The 17,676-nt window shown below is 38.7% G+C and overlaps 1 protein-coding gene across 4 annotated transcripts in view; it reads right to left on the reverse strand.

Moving 5' to 3' along the window:
- Window positions 1-17,676, reverse strand: part of B3GALT1 (beta-1,3-galactosyltransferase 1) — a 179,506-nt gene that overhangs the window by 98,820 nt on the left and 63,010 nt on the right. For all 4 annotated transcript variants that reach the window (XM_033064640.2, XM_033064637.2, XM_033064639.2 and 1 more), the window contains exon 2: window positions 4,098-4,237. The gene's annotated coding sequence lies outside the window, so the exon portion shown is untranslated. The remainder of the gene's footprint in view (window positions 1-4,097; window positions 4,238-17,676) is intronic.

Here is a 17,676-nt window from a genome sequence, read left to right on the forward strand (position 1 = left end):
CTCACACTTCCATGTTGGCAAATTTCTGAACTTTGTACATTATATAAGGCGCACCGGACTATAAGGCGCACTTCTGGGTTTGGGCCAAAATTTTAGTCAAAAGGGTGTGCCTTATAGTCGAGAAATTACTGTACTTAAAAACTGTGCTTGGATAAAAATACTTTTTTTTCTGATTTTCTTGCTGAATGTAACTGAATGTTCTTCCTCTGAAACACAGCAGATTCTTGGCCTGCCAGCATTTTCTTTAACTGATGACATTGAAAACACAACTAAAATAATCAGTATTATACTATAGCACTGTCATGATCAATTAATCAAAAAAATTAAATGCCAAAATGAATTGAACTTGCAAAAAAAATCATGAAAACAATTTGGAACATGATTCTTTCCTTGACTTCAACTCCCAAACTCTCTCATTCATCATTTTCTTGAGGTTTTTCTGAGTTGTTCAATGTGAAACTTGAATGATTTGTAGATTTAGTAGAAAATAGTAGTAGAAGTCATAGCCATGCTATGATAAGATTTTAGTCTGAAGAATTCATGCTGACATTCCATTTCCTATATTTAATTAAACATTTCTATCTTTTCAGAAGAAATTATTAAGTATTTAAAAAAGTTATTTTCCGAATTTAAAACTGCTGCACTGAAAATTTATCATAACTAAAGCATTCATTTATGCTTGTTGTCAAGGTGACAGAGTTTATCAGAATTGCAGAAATCAAAGTATTTAAAATGTAGTTTCAAATTCTCAATATAGTAGGGTAAGGTAAACACCAATTCTGTCTAACACTAGTTATCTTCATTAGTATGGAATTTAATTAATTCTTAGAAGAAAATATATACAAATATTGCTCTGTCATGTAATAATAAACAGATTTTCTTTAAAGAAGATAGTAATAGACAAATGTTTGGTAATTTAGCAAGTCTGTTTACAACACTGTGTCTTTAGACTTGAGCTGTCTGTTAACTCATATTCAAGATTCCTTCTCACTTAAAAAGGAAGAGCACCCTTGAGTATAATAGTGAGAACTGGCTTTCTCCCTCCCTTTCTCCCTCTCTTTCTTTCTTTATCTCTCACTGAGTAATCACCCTCATTTAGTGACATCAGTCATTTCTGGCATCAGCCTTTTTTATAGCTGGAACAGAAGCATGAATAGCACACACACTGAAATATGTGAAAACCGTATAGATTTTGATAAGACAGTGCAGAATGTGTCATGAGTTGGTGTTATCATTAGCTGAGAAATGAAACTGGATGCAGTAATTTGCACAGCAATTATAGCTTGGCCCCTCCTACCATTAGTGGGCAACAAGCATTTACAGATGTTAACCAGTGTAGCAGCAAACCTTGAGACTGCTACACTGCACCCAGTGGGTTTTGGTAGAGAGTACAAGCTAGCAGCAGCCATACAGCCATGATCCTCTGTTCACTTTCCTGTGAGCTTGTTTTCTTCAAATTACATTGAGACACTTAAATGACTTATAAAAAAATTTAGAAATCTTCCTAACAGCTGTTAAAAACTAACACGAAAGCACAGGAGTGCTTAACTCACAATAGGAAATATTTGGAGTCACTAGAACTTTTCTGATTTAATCCTACTTGAGGCCTAGCTAAATGGAGCATTCTACTTTTTTGGCTGCTCAAACTGGAAACTTGAATAGATGACAGATTTGAAGATGTCATCTGAAATATTGCCCAATTATCATGAATAATTTGAAAATATTCTATTATTTTAACAGATCTTAAAATGTTTTATTCAATAGACTATGGCATTTAGAGTCAAACTACTAAAACCACCAGGCCTGTATGTTTCTGGTATTTGGTATCACAATATTGTGGTGACTGAAATTTGTTTCAGTCAGGAAATTCTGCCTGTGAATTCTGATATATTGTAAAGAGAAAGCCTTTTTACATTTGGAGTTGTTGTTTGTTTTGAAATTTCTTAGTTCTTAGGGACATCTCACATACCTGATACCAAATGAACACAATTAATTATTATTGGTTTACTTTAACTGTTTTCAGGAAATACCCTCCCACATTAAAATGTTTTAATAATCCATTTAATGGGTTTATTATAGCTGTCCCTGTGGAATCTCATTTAGAGATTATTGATTAAATGCTTTCTCCAGCCTACCCCATGTAAAATTATCTTTGATGTAAAACCATATTTTGGGAATATGTGTAGCATTGCACATAGCATTTGCTGACTTCTGAGTCAAATCTGCTTTAATGTTGTCAGTGGGCCTCTGCCTGTCGTGGCTGGCAATTTCTTCCTGTTAAAATATTCCTGATATAATTTATTACTTTTCAGTAGCTGGAAAGTCGTGTATTGTACTTTCAACTCTTTATTTAGTTTCATCTCCATTTCAGTTCCAGACCTTACTGATATAATGAAGAACTATGCAATTTACCCTCATTTTTCTGTAAGCCTCGAGTGTATTCTGTTCTTTCACTTTTAATGCCCTCCCCAAGGTAATACAAAATAATAACATACCATGTGGCAAATGGAATCAGCTGTAACACCATGCAGTGTCTTTTATCATGTAGCTTTTACAGTATGACATTCCCAGTTTTGTAACTGATGAATATTGCATGTCATAGAGAAACTCTAGCTGCATGAGGCTTCTTCTCCCGTTAGAGGCATCCTTGCTGATACTCTGCAAGCATGCAGCAGCTATCAATCAACACACACCAGGAACTGGCAGATGTCTCAATGGGTGGCAGTCCTACCAAACTGCAGAAGGTTACCATGAGCAGAGTATTGTGTTACCATGAATTGTGCAACACATAATACATATGTTATCAGTAATGATAAGTTTTGTGTAGTTTGTGAGGCTTGGCTAAGGATTTTTGTATGTTTTAATGTCTTTAGAGCTTTTGGGAATTCACAGAATGTGTTTTTTCAGTCATGAATTTCCATAGGTTGGAGTCAGTCTTCTGAAACATGATGTCTGGAAGCATTAAATGTTGTTCTATGAAAACTAATTATTAGCATAAATAAGGATTTTATAGATGAGTTACAGTACTTCTACAGGGCCAAACTCTAAAGGAATTTCTGTTTTGTGGATATACTAAATGGGTATGATAAGCTGATGATGTTCCTTAGGAATGCAAAAACTTGTAAGTAACCCTTTCATAATACTTCATGTGTGTTGCTACACCAGCATCTTAGGTTAGCTTTAGTTTTGTGAATGGAAGGGAGAGGTATCAATTATGTAGATTGATCTATGATATTTAGCTGTGATTTTCTTTCCATCTTATATTTCTGGCAAATACATAATTTCAGACTATTCTAAAAGTATCACTAAAAAGTTTATAGGATGTTTCTGTCATGAACAGCTCCATCAGGTAGCATGCAGTTAACCTGGTGTCCAGTTTGTTTTAGGGAATAGAGGTTATACAGTCTCTACCATGTTTATGCTCCCCCTGTGACACTACAAGAGATGCAACAACTCTTCTCCAAAGCAGGAGAGCAGAAGAGGAAAGGATGAATTGTTCTTCCCCGTTCATCCAGATTTGGTCTTTGGCATATATATTTCTACTCCTCTCTGGTATGCCTAGGAAATGTAAGTGTGCCCAAGCTCTAAACAAACTTTCCATCTGTCACTTGTAGGAAGGGAGGGGTGGGTGATAACAGATTGTGCTTTGCTGCAGTGTGCTTGCAATGCCTCAAGAGATCAGTTTGAGGACAGGACATTGTAAGGTTTGAGAACTTGGGACTGTTGAGAAGCAGCACAGCACACATAGCACAACTCATTTTTACTCCTCTGTCAAACCTCTACTCAATTGGTTTCCTGTAGTAACTAGTGCAATGGTTTATTTAAAGGAAATAAAACGAAATACAGAAAATGGATTTTGTTAAAGGAAATGTAGGCTACCAGTATAATAAATATTTGCACTGAGGGTAACAGCAATTTTACTCAAAAAGTAAATTCATGGTGTAAGTGGGGGTTTGTAGGGTATATGTATCGTGTGTATATCTATGTCCTAGACACATACAGAAGGAATTCTCAGAAATACCAGGAAGGGCAGCATAAACTATTTGGCACAATTCTTTTTACATGTCATACTACAGAGAATCACCTGAATTCCTTACCTGATGTTTTAGAAACAGCTCCGTCTTTTTGTCCTTAATTTTTCTTTCTTGCTTAACTGTGTCATATCTACTGCTTTTCTCCACTGTTTGCTTGTCTCCTCATCACATATGAAACGAGTATGGACTCTGTATTGAAAAACCTGCATTGGAAAAAATACATGAGTTACATATGTGAAAATAAAAGACTTCTTGTTTCATTGCTTTTTGTTCTGTCTTCCATGAAAACAGAGATAGAACAATTACAGACTTGGGGTCAAGTACCAAAGCAATACATTTGCAGATATGAGTATCAACTTCATTTTATACTGCTAACCACTTCAATCCATGCACAAAACCCATTTATATACATTTTTTGCACAAAATGTGTCAGACATGTAGAAATAGTGTATGTCTTGCACAAGAATATGAATAGTTATGAGAAACAGAGAATACAAGTGTTTTCAGGTTGTCCTCTGGAAGACCAAAGAACACCTTTAGAGTGACCACTCATGCTTAGAGGTGTCACAGTCTATTTACTTGCAGCACTGACCTGATTTATTTTAGGCCTTGAAGTTTACAAGGTGTCTATCTGAAACACCTCTGCAAAGTTTAGTGATTTTCACAGAATTCTGATCAGATTTGGAAAAATTATACTTAGTCTGCAAATGGCAAATTTGTATACTGTGGTTTCAAGGTTTGTCCTGTTTTCTGGTTTATCACTCTTTTGTGGTTTTTTGGTGGTGTGTTTTGTTTTGCTTTTAGGGGGATTTTGTTTGCTTGTTTGATTGGTGGGGTTTTTGTTTCTTTTTGTTGTGGTTGTCTTTGTTCCCACAGAACTTGTATCTTGGCTTTTTCCAGTTCCTAACAATCCCTTTTCCATCTCTTGTGCATCTTTTCCCCACCTTTGCTTCCGAATAATCATGCCTTTACGTAAAAATTTGTAAATTAAAATTGTCCTGTCCTTAGCTATTACCAACATTCTTATTTCTAAACCTCTGACTTCCTTAATTAAGTCCAAGATAAGCACCTCTTTGTGGAATCTGGTGATGATTATTTGAAGCAACACATTTTTCTCATACATGAGTATGGATATGAAAAGTAATTTGGGAATGTACAATAGTGCCAAGGAATTTCAATTGTATGAAATTGTTGACTATTGGGATATTATTTCTAGAATTAAAAACATATTTTGGAGTAATTTTTAATTTACAGTAATTTCACGAATACAAGCCGCACCATTTTGACTAAAATTTTGCTCCCACCCCGGAAATGCGGCTTACACTCGGGGGTGGCTAATATGTGAATAATTTTCTGACATTTCCAACCCCAGAAGTGCCAGCCAGGGTGCCGAGTCAAGCAACCTGCCAGTAAAACCCGGCTTTACGCGATTGTTACAAACTGGTTACTCTGTTGCGCGGCGGGTGGAGCCAGGATCCGTGCCGGCAGCGCGGGAAGGGGGGTAAAGACAGCGGGGGACTCCCTCCTTCAGGCAACGCAGCCCAGGGGAGAGACAGGGTCTCCCTCCTGCTGGCCCCGCGGCCCGAGGGAGAGGCGGGGGGGGCTCCATGCTGCCATCCCCGCGGCCCGGGGGGAAGGTGGAGGGCTCCCGTCCTCCCCTGCTGCCGCAGGAGCAGGCAGGCTCCAGTCCCCGCCTGCCGCAGGAGCGGGGGGGCTCCTTCCCCTCCTGCCGCCACCGCCGTGGATGCCGGCGGGCTCTGTGCCCCCCTGCCACCATGGTGCAGCGCCGGGCCGGGACGAGCAAACCCAGTGGCAGCGGCGGCCGACCCCGAGCGGCCCCGCCAAGCGGCAGTGCCGAGCTGGGCCACCTTGCCTCATTGGCAACCCCAAGTGGGCCAAGACCTCACGGCCCAAGCCGAGCCAGTGAACACCCTGATCCCGCGATTCTGTTACTATTTGATAACTTCAAACTTCATTGCATGCGGGTCCTCACTGCGAACGACAGAGCAGCTTATAATTGGGTGCGGCTTGTGTATGGACAAAGAACAAAATGTTGCCGACACCCGGAGATGTGGCTTATAGTCAGTGTGGATCGTAATTGAGAAATTACTGTATTTGCTTGAGAACGACAGCAGTTGTATTTTCAGACCAGTAGGATTCGTGCCAGAATAAAGACAAAAGAAGGCAATAGAAATACTTTAAGTGGCTTCCTTTAAATGATTCTACCTTTAATGCAAGGAGACCTTGAGTGTCCAGTGTCACAAACCTCTGCACAAGTGTGCCTGACAACTGAGCCTGGACTGGCAGCTTTCTGTGGCTTGGAGAAACCCAAATATTGTATGGTGGACAGAATAAAAGATGTAATTAGCTCAAAAAAAGTAGAATTAGTATTCATGTTTCCCTTTGTCTCATTGCCAAAAAGCTTTACATATAATAAACACAGTAATCAAAACTCACTTATGACAAGAAAAGTTTGGCTTGTGCATCACTTACCACAGACTTCTGCCACTAGTCTCATCTTGATACACTTTAGCATGTAAGATTTGCCTTAGAGCATGCCACAGTTTATTAAGTATGCAGCTTTTCACAGGGATTGCATTAAATGAAAAGCATTCCTATTTGCCTGGAAATTTATTCCATACATGCAATACCATTTTATCGGTGATTACTTAGCAGGAGCCATCTGTCATGTCCCACCCCCTCAGTGCTGAGAAAGGCAGAGACTGAAGGAGAGAAGTATATTTACTTCTGACAACAAAAACAGCTGCTGCTGTTACTTTTAGCTGTAAGGCAAACATGCTGGAAAAGGTGACTATCTGTTGTGGTTCTAGTGTTCTGGGACCAAACATGTCCGTTGGTGATGGCAAAACTCTAAAATTTGGAAGAAAATTGCTTATGGATTGTGTCAGGAGGACATGTACAACCCCAGCTCCAGCTGGGAGGTAGAGCCAAGAAGAAGAAACTTTGGGCTAGAAAAGTATCAGGACAAAATCAAGAATTTTCCCCTTCTCCTGACTTCCTTTTGGTAGAATATTATATTGCAAAAGACATTATTTTTCTCTAATGATAACATGAGATTCTGAAATGAAGCACAGCAGGTAGAAACAGCCAGCACAGAATTAAAAAAAAAAAATTGCATATTCATATGCTGAAATCTTTTCCAGTGCTGACAGCTAACAATTCCAAGTGGAAAAGGTACAAGCTTTGCTGTTCATTCTGCCAATTTCCCTTCTTAAAACTCTGGCACTATGTTTTGAGGGCTGGGTACACTAATCTCTTTTATTCTTACCATCATCCAAGAGGCTAAAAAAGATATTTACAGAGAAAAGGATTTTTTTAAAATACAGGACTACAGAAAATAAGTATACTTTTAAATATATCGGAAATGGAAAAAGGGTATTTCTTCAGTAAAATAATTTAATTCCTGTTACTTTCTTTAATAGTGCATGAGGGGAGCACTGTGTTAGGATGTAGACATACCTAGAGCATATTTCAAGACCAAAATATAAGCACTGGTGGGAAAGGGCACTTTATGCAAACGTCTTTCCTGAATGATGGCTCTCCCTCCCTGATGGTTCTAGTAAGACAGAATAGATTGGGGAAATAAGTGGAACACCCTGCCCTTTAACTCTTTTCTCTTTTCATATATATCCCCTTGCAAATATGATTATGGCAAAATAAAAGGTTCATTTAGGTGGGAGCTTCTTGAAAAATATTTTCAATTTAGCACCATAGAAAATGTAGAGATAAAGCAGACATATAAACGACAACACTTATAGGAAGGGGAAACAGATCAACATGCCTTACTCTGTATTGCTCTTGTTTTCCTTTTACAGCCCACCTGTCAGTCCTGTTATCATTGTCTAGAAAAGAATTTACAGTAAGTCTTAGCTTCAATCAGTTTCCATGGTAACTTCTTGCTCTTTTAAAACCTTTACATAAAGATGTCTTGGTTAAAATGATAATGAGCTGCAGTGCTCGTCCATACCTGAACTACCTTTCCCATTGCTCAGAACCAATCAGAGGGGGGTGCCACTCCATCTTTTCTAGTTCCTTTGGTATCTACAACACTATTTCAGTAATCAAGTAGGATCAACTTGCATCTGGAAATCTCAGTCTTCAGAGGTGTTGGGGGTTCAGGCTACTGGCTGGTGTTTGTGCATGATATGCTGTGAAGCAGAGAAAGTCATGGTGGGGTCTGGAGTGTTGAGTTCACTGGGGAAGGATCCCTGTGCATGTACAGTACCTACAGTGGGGCTGAAAGCTCCAAGACTGTGATGTCTTTTAACATATGAACCAGAAAAGGCAGACTGTCTCCCTTGCAGAAAACACTTTTCTCACAGGCATGAAAAATAAATTCCTTTCAGACCACATCAAGAAAAAGAAAAGTTCAGGGGAAAAAACCAAATTAAATTTTGAATTGATTCTAAGAATATTGTGATAATACCCCATCATTGTGGATATGTATGTTTTATCCAGCCTTTAGTTACCCCTTATTCTAGTTTCAAGCTTATCTCTTGCATTCATAATTTCTGATTCTCTGGCCCAGTTTGACTTTGTCTTTGACAGTCTTGTTTTTAATTCTGATTACTTTATATCAATTCTCATCTAGGAGAAAAATCAGCAGTTTTAATGTAAAGAACACAAGTTTCAGTTGCAGGGAATAAAGAACTTTTAATGTGCATCTGATAGAGCTTTTCAGCAATTACTCTGAAAACTTGCAGTGTTTCATAGATGACACCTTCCATGTGCTATCAGAAATACTTAGAATTCTGTACTAGATCTGCTCTTGTTGTATTGGGTAGCTTAATATTTGTGTGAGAAGTTTTTTGTTCCATTGGAGGCGCTGATAGAATTTATGAAGAAAATTTTACACATCTGTATCTTCCAAGCAGGCATTTAAAAAGCTGCTGAATGTAGGTTAATTTATGCTTGAGTTTTTGCAAAGACTTGGTAAAGATCTCATGTTTCAGCATGAGACAGCACACTATTTTTCCATGGTAAGTGGCTGTCCAGCTGCTCCCTATTTAAGCATCTTAAATAGCAGAGTCAACTTGGTCATCTCCTGATTCCTTTAGGTAATGTAATCTCCCTGTAATTTAGTTGCCCTTTAAAAGGAATCAGTATCCTTGTCCCAAACCGAATAGTATGGATGTGCTAGAAGTTTGATTTATGCCTACATAATTCCTCTCCAAAACATAAGGGGAAAAAAAGCTTTCATACATTTTTTTTCCAGCTCTTATTTTTAACTAGCAGTTTCATTTAGTCCTGATGTCCCAGCACTGTCCTGTAGTAATTAATTTCTAAGGGAAGGGCACTGTCAAATCAGGGTATCATAAATCTACTGAATTCCTTTCATCAGTCATGGCAGCAACGTCTTCACAGTACTCCTGTGTGTCAGTAAAGCACGACCTTCTCTGACTGATCTGTGCACACTATGCTTAATTGAACTGTGCTTTTCCAGTGAGCATTTTAACTTTCACACAATGATTTTTTCACCAGCTGACATCCAAACAACTGGACTCCGTTTGCTGGGTGAAAGAATAAATAACATCTGATGCTTTGTCAGTTTAAACAAAAAAAAAGTAGTTCTTATTTTTATTACTTTTAATATCTTTTATCTCAACTGAACTATTAAATCTGCTTAAAATGTCCATTGTTTTAAATTCCTTTTATAATCCTTTGCATGAAAAAGAGGGTTGATTCTGTGCCTCTTTACTTTTATAGCATTATGGATTCAATCCTGATGAAAAATCAGTGCTCCAGAAATACTGTACCTTTATATGAAAACTGAGCATACCAGTTGGCTGCCTGAGATGGGAAATTCCTTGTTATACATGCACTTTAATACAGTTCTTACTTCATTTAATTAATCTGCTCATTACAGTGTAATGCACTTTCTTTGGCCCTGGAATTTTTTCATATATACAGCAGATCAATTGCTAACTGCAAAACCATCTCAGTTATATTATTTGGTATTTCACCCTCTGATAAAAAATTGCTGTTCAATTTAGAGGGTCTTATTCCTTAATTTTTAGCTCATTATACTGACTTACTTTTTTAGAAAATACTTTTCCAGATTAATTTTTATTTTGCAATGTCTTTTACTATCTTATATTAATTATTATCAACTATTTTAAACTGTCAGTATCTATTATTAATTTAATTGTCTGCTGGTATGATTCTAAATAGTTAATCTCTGTGCTTTAAATATTTATATGATTTTCCCCCTTTTTTCCTACCCTCATGTGCTGCTCTATACAGTTATTTTGCATACAATTAATAGGATTTTATTTGATACCTGTTTTCCCCTTCACTGCTTTCTGAAGACATGTATTTTGAAACTTAGTTATACTGTGATTAAAGTAGAACAAACCTGTTTGGATAAAATAATTACTGCTCAAATATTCATGTATCCATGAAACATCGCATTACAAATCTCAGACAGCTCTGCTGCTGAAGGCTGAATGGGCTATGTATAAACAAGTATGTAAAATGAGAATTAGTGGGGTGACAAGTTAGCTGTATTTCCAGTTGCTGCTGCTATATGCTTTTGAGCTGGATGAACTTTGCAATGGTAATATGAGCCTCAGTGTGCCTTTCCTGGTTCCCTTGCTCCTCTTACGTCCTATGTGATGAGTCATCCAAACTTCCACATTACGTCTGACACTTAATTTCAAGACACTACTGTCTCTGATTTCATTCTCCTTATGCAGAATATCTCCTCTCCCTGGTTCTGTGTGAGAATTCCTGTTTTGAAGTGTGTTGCACAGGAAGAGATTAGCGGAGGAATGCCACCGTGGATGTTACTGGAGAGGAACTGGAGGTGCAGAGAGAGTTTGGAGAGTGTGAAGACAGGGAAAGCAGTGCTTTGTTTCTCCAGTCTGCTTGCTCCTTCCTTGAGTAGCACAGCCAAGACAGGAGTTTGAAAGCAAGTGTATCAGGATCACAAAGTTCATTGCTGCCGAATTATCAAAGTAGAAGGACCCATAGAACTGAGACACTTTCCTTTTGGCATGTGTGGTTTGTTTGTCAGAACTGCAGCACATGAATAATCTCACACTCCTTCCTTCTGCTGTTCTCTTACCTCCAGTCCTCCTCCTGACAGAGGCACTGGCCTAAATGCTACTGACTTTTATGGTTGTGAGTAGTAAACTATAATTATTTTCGAATGGTGCAGGATAGGACAGAGCAAGTAGTTGCAAGTGACAGAAGAGTTAAAAGCTCAGACCAGACCTTCAGGCACAGTGCAGAGATCACCAAACCCTGTTCTGGGGTCTTTGGAAGATCCCACAAAAAATACTGTCAAGAAGCTTAATTTAATTTAATTTAATGTAACTTAATTAAGAGAGTCTTGTCTCTAGAAGCTCTTTGTGATTATCAACGCATGGAACTATCAGATCAGTTATTTGTCTTTTTACAGAACTGTTTTGAAAAACACACCCATTCTGGTCACACTACATTTTTTTAAGTTCTACCTTATTTGGAAGATAGCTGGTTATAACAAACATAATATTTTCATGTCCCCTAATAGCTCTGAATAAGTAGATACATATCTTTTCAAACTGAGTTTGCTGTCTCACAGTGACAAAGACATGGTTAACCATTAGGTTTGGAATATAACAAAGGTAGGCTAGTGAGTAAGGCTCAGGGAAATTCAGATTCCTTTCATGGCTGCTAGGCTTTTCTTCCTCTTCTATGAAATGGAGACCATGAGTTTCAAAATTTGTGCAGTGGTAAGAAATACATTCCAGACTCTGTTTCCCAGCTCTTATGAGGAAGAGATTTCTAGCTCTTATGAGGAAGAACTGCAGCGTATGTAAGTACCTAAAGAGTTGAAAGAAAATTAGTAATACCTTGTTTCTGGTACACTGTCATAATTTTGTCGTGATTTACTTCATGATTAGAATTTCCAATGTGAAGATTTTCAATGACATTAGATAAATAAATCTAGTAAAATGTACCATTCTTCCAAAATTTGTATCAGGTGCCAGGTGATTCCATTTCTAGAAAGAAATGCATGCTTACCATATTACTTTTAGAGGTACTGTATAACCAATTAATTTCCATCTGTGTGCTGAGAATCTGGGATTTGTGGGTTTATTCATAAAATCCAAATTATTATTATGATTTTTCCTCTTCCTTTTCCTTCTTTAAAATGTGTAATTTGAAGGAAGCACAAAATCAGGTTGAACAAGTAATTTTGGGCTCCTGAGATTATATAGCAATTGTATTTCCTCTTTCAAAGGAAAAAGAATTATCTAAATTACAGATGTGAGAAGAGACAACTGTGGAGGTATATGTCTTAAGCTACAACAAAAAAAGCAGGGTCAATCAACAAAAGAACATTGTCTATCTGAGTCTGGCATTGTTCTAGAAAACGGGGCAAATATCAATCTAATATACAAAATATTATGAATTCCAGGGTTGGACATGCCACAGCTATGTGTCTGATTCACCATCTTTGAATTCCAGATTGCTTTATGGAACACTGAGCTTTTAAACTGGAAGTAAAGCTCAAAGGGAAAGGTATCAACTAAGGTAACAGTTTACTCAATCAGAGAATTGCCTAGAAAAATAGGATTAGGATGAAACAAAGATTTTTGCAAATCTGTCAGTGTGTAAGTGGGTAAGCTTCTCTAGTCACCTGTATTTCTCCCCATCATCTCCAAAACCACAATTATGAAATCAAGACTTAAGACAGTGCAGTCTGTAACATTTGAAGAACCTCAGCTTTAAAAGGGAGAAAAAAAAAAAAAAAAGAAAATATTAGGGTAAGACTCTGAGAAAAGCAGAATTCAAGCATGGGCTGAATGCTGATCTGAGTTTAGTAAAAACAAAACCAACCAAAAATCAAATCTGTAAAGCAAGTAACTGTCATTTGTGTAAGTGGTATTCTCATCTTTGTGCAGTTCAGGTGTTTTCCTGTCAGGATTGTTTTACCTTACTTTGCCTCTATTTTTTTAGGACAATAAATCTCTGACACTGCCTTTAATACACACAAAATTACCTATCTAGCATCTCTTTTATACTGATAAAATGCCCAGTCCTTTATGGTCCATATTCAGAACTTTCAATAGCTAAGTAAATTGTTTATGCATGACTTGGAAGACGCTGTCGTTAACGCGTAGTAGATCAAAAGCCCTCTGAATCACTACCCAAACTTAATTGTTTTGATCTAGGAACTTAATAGGCAAGCATTTTTTTATAGCAATTTTCTTTCAATGGTAGTAGAATAGCAGGACTTGTTGAATTGTTATTAGGGTGGGGGTTTTTTTGTAGCTTTTTGTTTGATTTTGAGAAACAGAAGTTACAAGACAATTCTTTTGACTGAAGAAGCTTAGTCACCCATGACTATTTGTTACCTTTACTATTATAAAATTAAAAAATTATTTATTGTATTTTTATTGTGTTATTCTTTTTTATGGTCATTATTGAAGCCATGAAAATTAAGCAAAATAAACCATGCTAGAATTACAAATACTTAAAATATTTTTTTTTAAAAATAGACTCTTCTTCATTTATAAATGATGACTATAAAATTCTCAACAACGTACAATTTAGATTTTTAAATTTGGGGAGAGGGAGTTGAGAGAGAACAATGATGCATCCTACATATACAATGCAGGAGCTCAGTATTTTTAAGGTCACTTTTCCTTGTTATAAGTATCCCTGATGGCTGCCTAAAATGAATTAGATTTAATATAGTCTCACTAAATTTCTGTTCCTCAGTACTACAGCAACACATTTTATAAACAGCATGAGGAGGCAGTTTTGGATTTTCTAAAATCTAGAATTAAAAAAGAAGATAATGGAAACAAATGCTGCCTTTCTCTATACACGGTCATGGGTTGAATTACAAGGTTTTTCCTCTTAGGTTTGCTTTTCATTTCTATAAATATTGCATTGGGAAATCATCCTTTAGGTATTTTTTTGTGTGTGCATCAGATGCCCAGGTGGTATAAGTTAGCTACATTGACTTCACTGATGGAGTACAAGTTTGTACCCCCATGGAATGGAGAGCATAGACATGTAACATAGCATGGCAGAAAACCTTTCTCATCTAGCAGAGATTATCTAGCTTCATGAGAATTTCCAAGTGCATAGTATCTTGTACTAAGGACTAAAAAACTTGGTGGGAATTTTACCACTGCCTTCTTGGAGCTGATAGGAAATATTCACATTACTAAGTTTTAAGCTGCTAGCTCAGATCAGATGATTACACAGAAATTTAGAAAAGGTAAAGTTGATTTTTTATGGTCCAAATCCCTATTTAACAAAAAAGAAAGAACAATATTCTGTTAAGCTCTTTTTTGAAATTCAAATTATGTTGATACCTTAGGGAAATGTCTGACTAGAGGCTAACAGGGTTTGCGTGAGCTCTAGATGATTAACCTACTTTATATTGCTCTCACCACCCTGCATTAGTTAATCATTATCTTCAGTAGTGTCTTCAACAATTAGATAAAACATCATTTCTTTCTTTTCTATATTTAGAAAATCTTAAACTAATCTTATTTTTCCTTTATTTTCCATCATGCTTGGCATATGATGGAACATGTATAGTAGAATTAATGTAAGACAAAACCCCCAGTCTGTATCCTTGACTTGATTCAGATGAGTTAATTCTTTACTGTCCCTCCAGGCCCAGTATCCATTACTGTTGAATCAGATACTATGAGTTTCTAACTGGCAATGAACAAATTTTAAAATTCAGTCAGGCATTTTCTCACTCAGAATCTGGTTTACCAGCTGTTTTGTTTTCTTTCCTGAAGCATTAGACGACTGATTGGGACGTCTGGTAAAGAAGCCAGTCTGTTGTTGTGGTAGTTTGTGATGAAGTTCTGAGTATGTGTGATAATCAGATGGTGTGTTTCCACTCAGAAAACAATTACACTGATGTAGAAGGACTGTTGGGTTGCCAGTTATTATGGATGGGCTTTCTAATGGTGACTATATCATGAAGGTGAAAAAGAATTTTTCAGGTTCATTTCCAGGCCTACCAGCTGCAACCCTGCAGCCATAACACAACTAGAAATATGTAGTCTATATCCTCTTCCATTTCTCTATTTCAGGAATATAAATTTTGGTCTTCAGCTTTTCAAGGCAGTGTTTCAGAATGTTGTCAATCACTGGTGTTACAATGACTTTTTCAAATTGCATGAGATTTTGCAATGGCCAGTTCTGCTCTATGTGCAATATGTTTGCAATTCACAGGGGAATCTGGCAAAGGGACTTCTGTTGGATCATTAGAACATTTTCTTTCTGTATCGTCACATTCTCCTATAAATTTTCTATAAATTTTTTGTAAGAAAAATACACTAGCTGATTCTTACAATGAACCATAATGTCACATGTGATATTTTTAACTTTTCTTAAGACACTAAATTAATGAGAATTCAAAAGTATATTCATTAACACATTTGCAGAAAGGCCATATGTAAGACAGGAACATAGAGATGTGCTTAGTAGTGTGCCTCATCATCCTTTTTTTTTTTTACTGGTAGCAAACTATTAAGTATAAATACATTTAGACATTGCTGAGGAAATATTTTGGAGGAAAATAAATACAAGCAGTTCATAAAATTGTTATGCATAAACCAGACATTTGCCAAGAAATTTTGTCTTTTCCCTCAAGGAATGCCATAATACTACCAGAACATGTAATTTCTTCTAAGAGAAGGAAATTATCTGTGCTCAGTACTAGGACAGAGTCAGCCTTTATGGCCTCAAATTAAGGAACCAATTATGATGAAGAAAATGCAATAGCTAGGAAAAAACCTAGGTTTTGACATATGTACATTTCTAGATTGGATAGTGGATCTGATTTTCATTCAGCTATGTGCTGAATTTCATAAGAATACCTAATTCTTGTAATTCATGGGATTATCAGGCTAAAGAAAATAATTTTCTCTGGACTTCAGAAATTTACCTAATGACATTGTCAAGAATAATCCCCTTGTTTCTTTTTAGTTTGCCTGTACACCATCAAACAGAAACACATCTCACTAAAGATAGTTATTCAAAAACTTCTGTACTTACTGAAAACACACAAACACTTGAAAACTTTTATGTGGCATTGGAAAAGTGCAAAAGATATGGTGTGACATCAACATGTCCTACAGAAAGAATAGAAGGAATGCTAGCTGGTAAAAGTGCTCAGGTGACTGAGAAAGAGACTCATACTACGTGCTGCAGAAGGATGCAAATGAAAATCAAGAGCCTGTTTGATTCTCTGTTAAAAACTTCTTCACCTGACTCTGATGATTGATTAACTTGAGCGGGTACCGTGATGCTGTCGTTGCAGCTCTGAGGTGCCTCTTAGCCCCTCGAGGCATTGCTGCACTGGGCTCAGCTGCCTGTCCCCTGCAGCACTGTGTGAATCTGAGCCTTGCACAGGGGCCTGTCAGACCTACCTGTGCCATGATACTGCTTTATTTACAGTAGTTTCACGAATACAAGCCGCACGGATTATAAGCCGCACCCCCGGTGCCTCGACAATGTTGCTGTCTTTGTCAATAGATAAGCCGCACCCCGAATATTAGCCGCACTTTCGTTCGTCGCGAGAATCTGTGCGCAGCTTTCACAAATTGGCCAATTAGTAACAGGATCGCGGCATAGCGGGCTTTACTGGCTCGGGGCGGGGCCAGGCAGGCTCGGCCCGCTCATGGTTGCCGATGGGGCCGGCCGGGTGGTGCTGCAGCCGCCGCCGGGCTCACTGGCCCCCCTCTCCCGTCAGCACCGCCCCGCCGCTGCGTTTACGTACTCGCCCTGCCAGCGGGCCAGCCACTGCCGCCGCTGACAGGCATGCCGGCCGCGTCGCCGCTGCGTTCACGTAGTCGCCCTGCCGGCGGGCCAGGCACTGCTGCCGCCGGCAGGCATGCCGGCCGCCCCCTCCCATCTGCACTGCCGCCGCGTTTCCTCGCCCTGGCCGGCACTGCAGGCCCCCGCACCGCCGGGCTCCCCCATGCTGCTGGCCCCGATTCTGCTGGGCTTCCCCCGCTGCCAGGCAGCCCCACCCGCCGGCCTTCCTGCTTCTGCCATGCTCCCCTGCACTGCTAGCCCCAGTTCTCCCGGGCTCCCCCGCCCTGCTGGCCCGGGCTCTGCCGCCCTCCCTGCCCCGCCCTGCTGGCTCAGGCTCAGCCGCCCGCCCCCCACACTGCTGGCCCCGCCTCTGCCAGGCTTTCCCACCTCAGCCGGGGCCGGCCGGGCTCCAGCTTGGCTTGGGGCTGCCGCGGGCTCTCACTTCCGTGTTGGCAGCTTTTAGAATTTTGTTAATGTATTAGCCGCCCCGGAATATTGGCCGCACTTCCGGGTTTCCACCAAAATTTTGGTCAAATTGGTGCGGCTTGTATTCGTGAAATTACTGTACACTGCCTCTAGATGGGCAGTGCTACAAGTACAAATGTCAGCTAGATAACTAGGACATCTTTGTGATGACAAAGCCTGGCTAATTTTGGAGACCTTTTATTTGTGAGAATCCCATCACAGTTGAGAAAGGAATGACATATTGTGTGCATTTATTAAAAAAAAAGAATCTGACGTGCAAAATTGATGCATGATACTCTTTTTAAATACAGCTTCTTCAGGGAATTCAGTGCCACATTTTTAACATTTCCCAAGCTCATATGTTTCAGAAGCT

The sequence above is a fragment of the Catharus ustulatus genome, chromosome 7, assembly GCF_009819885.2.
Source record: "Catharus ustulatus isolate bCatUst1 chromosome 7, bCatUst1.pri.v2, whole genome shotgun sequence".
Taxonomy (NCBI): Eukaryota; Metazoa; Chordata; class Aves; order Passeriformes; family Turdidae; genus Catharus; species Catharus ustulatus.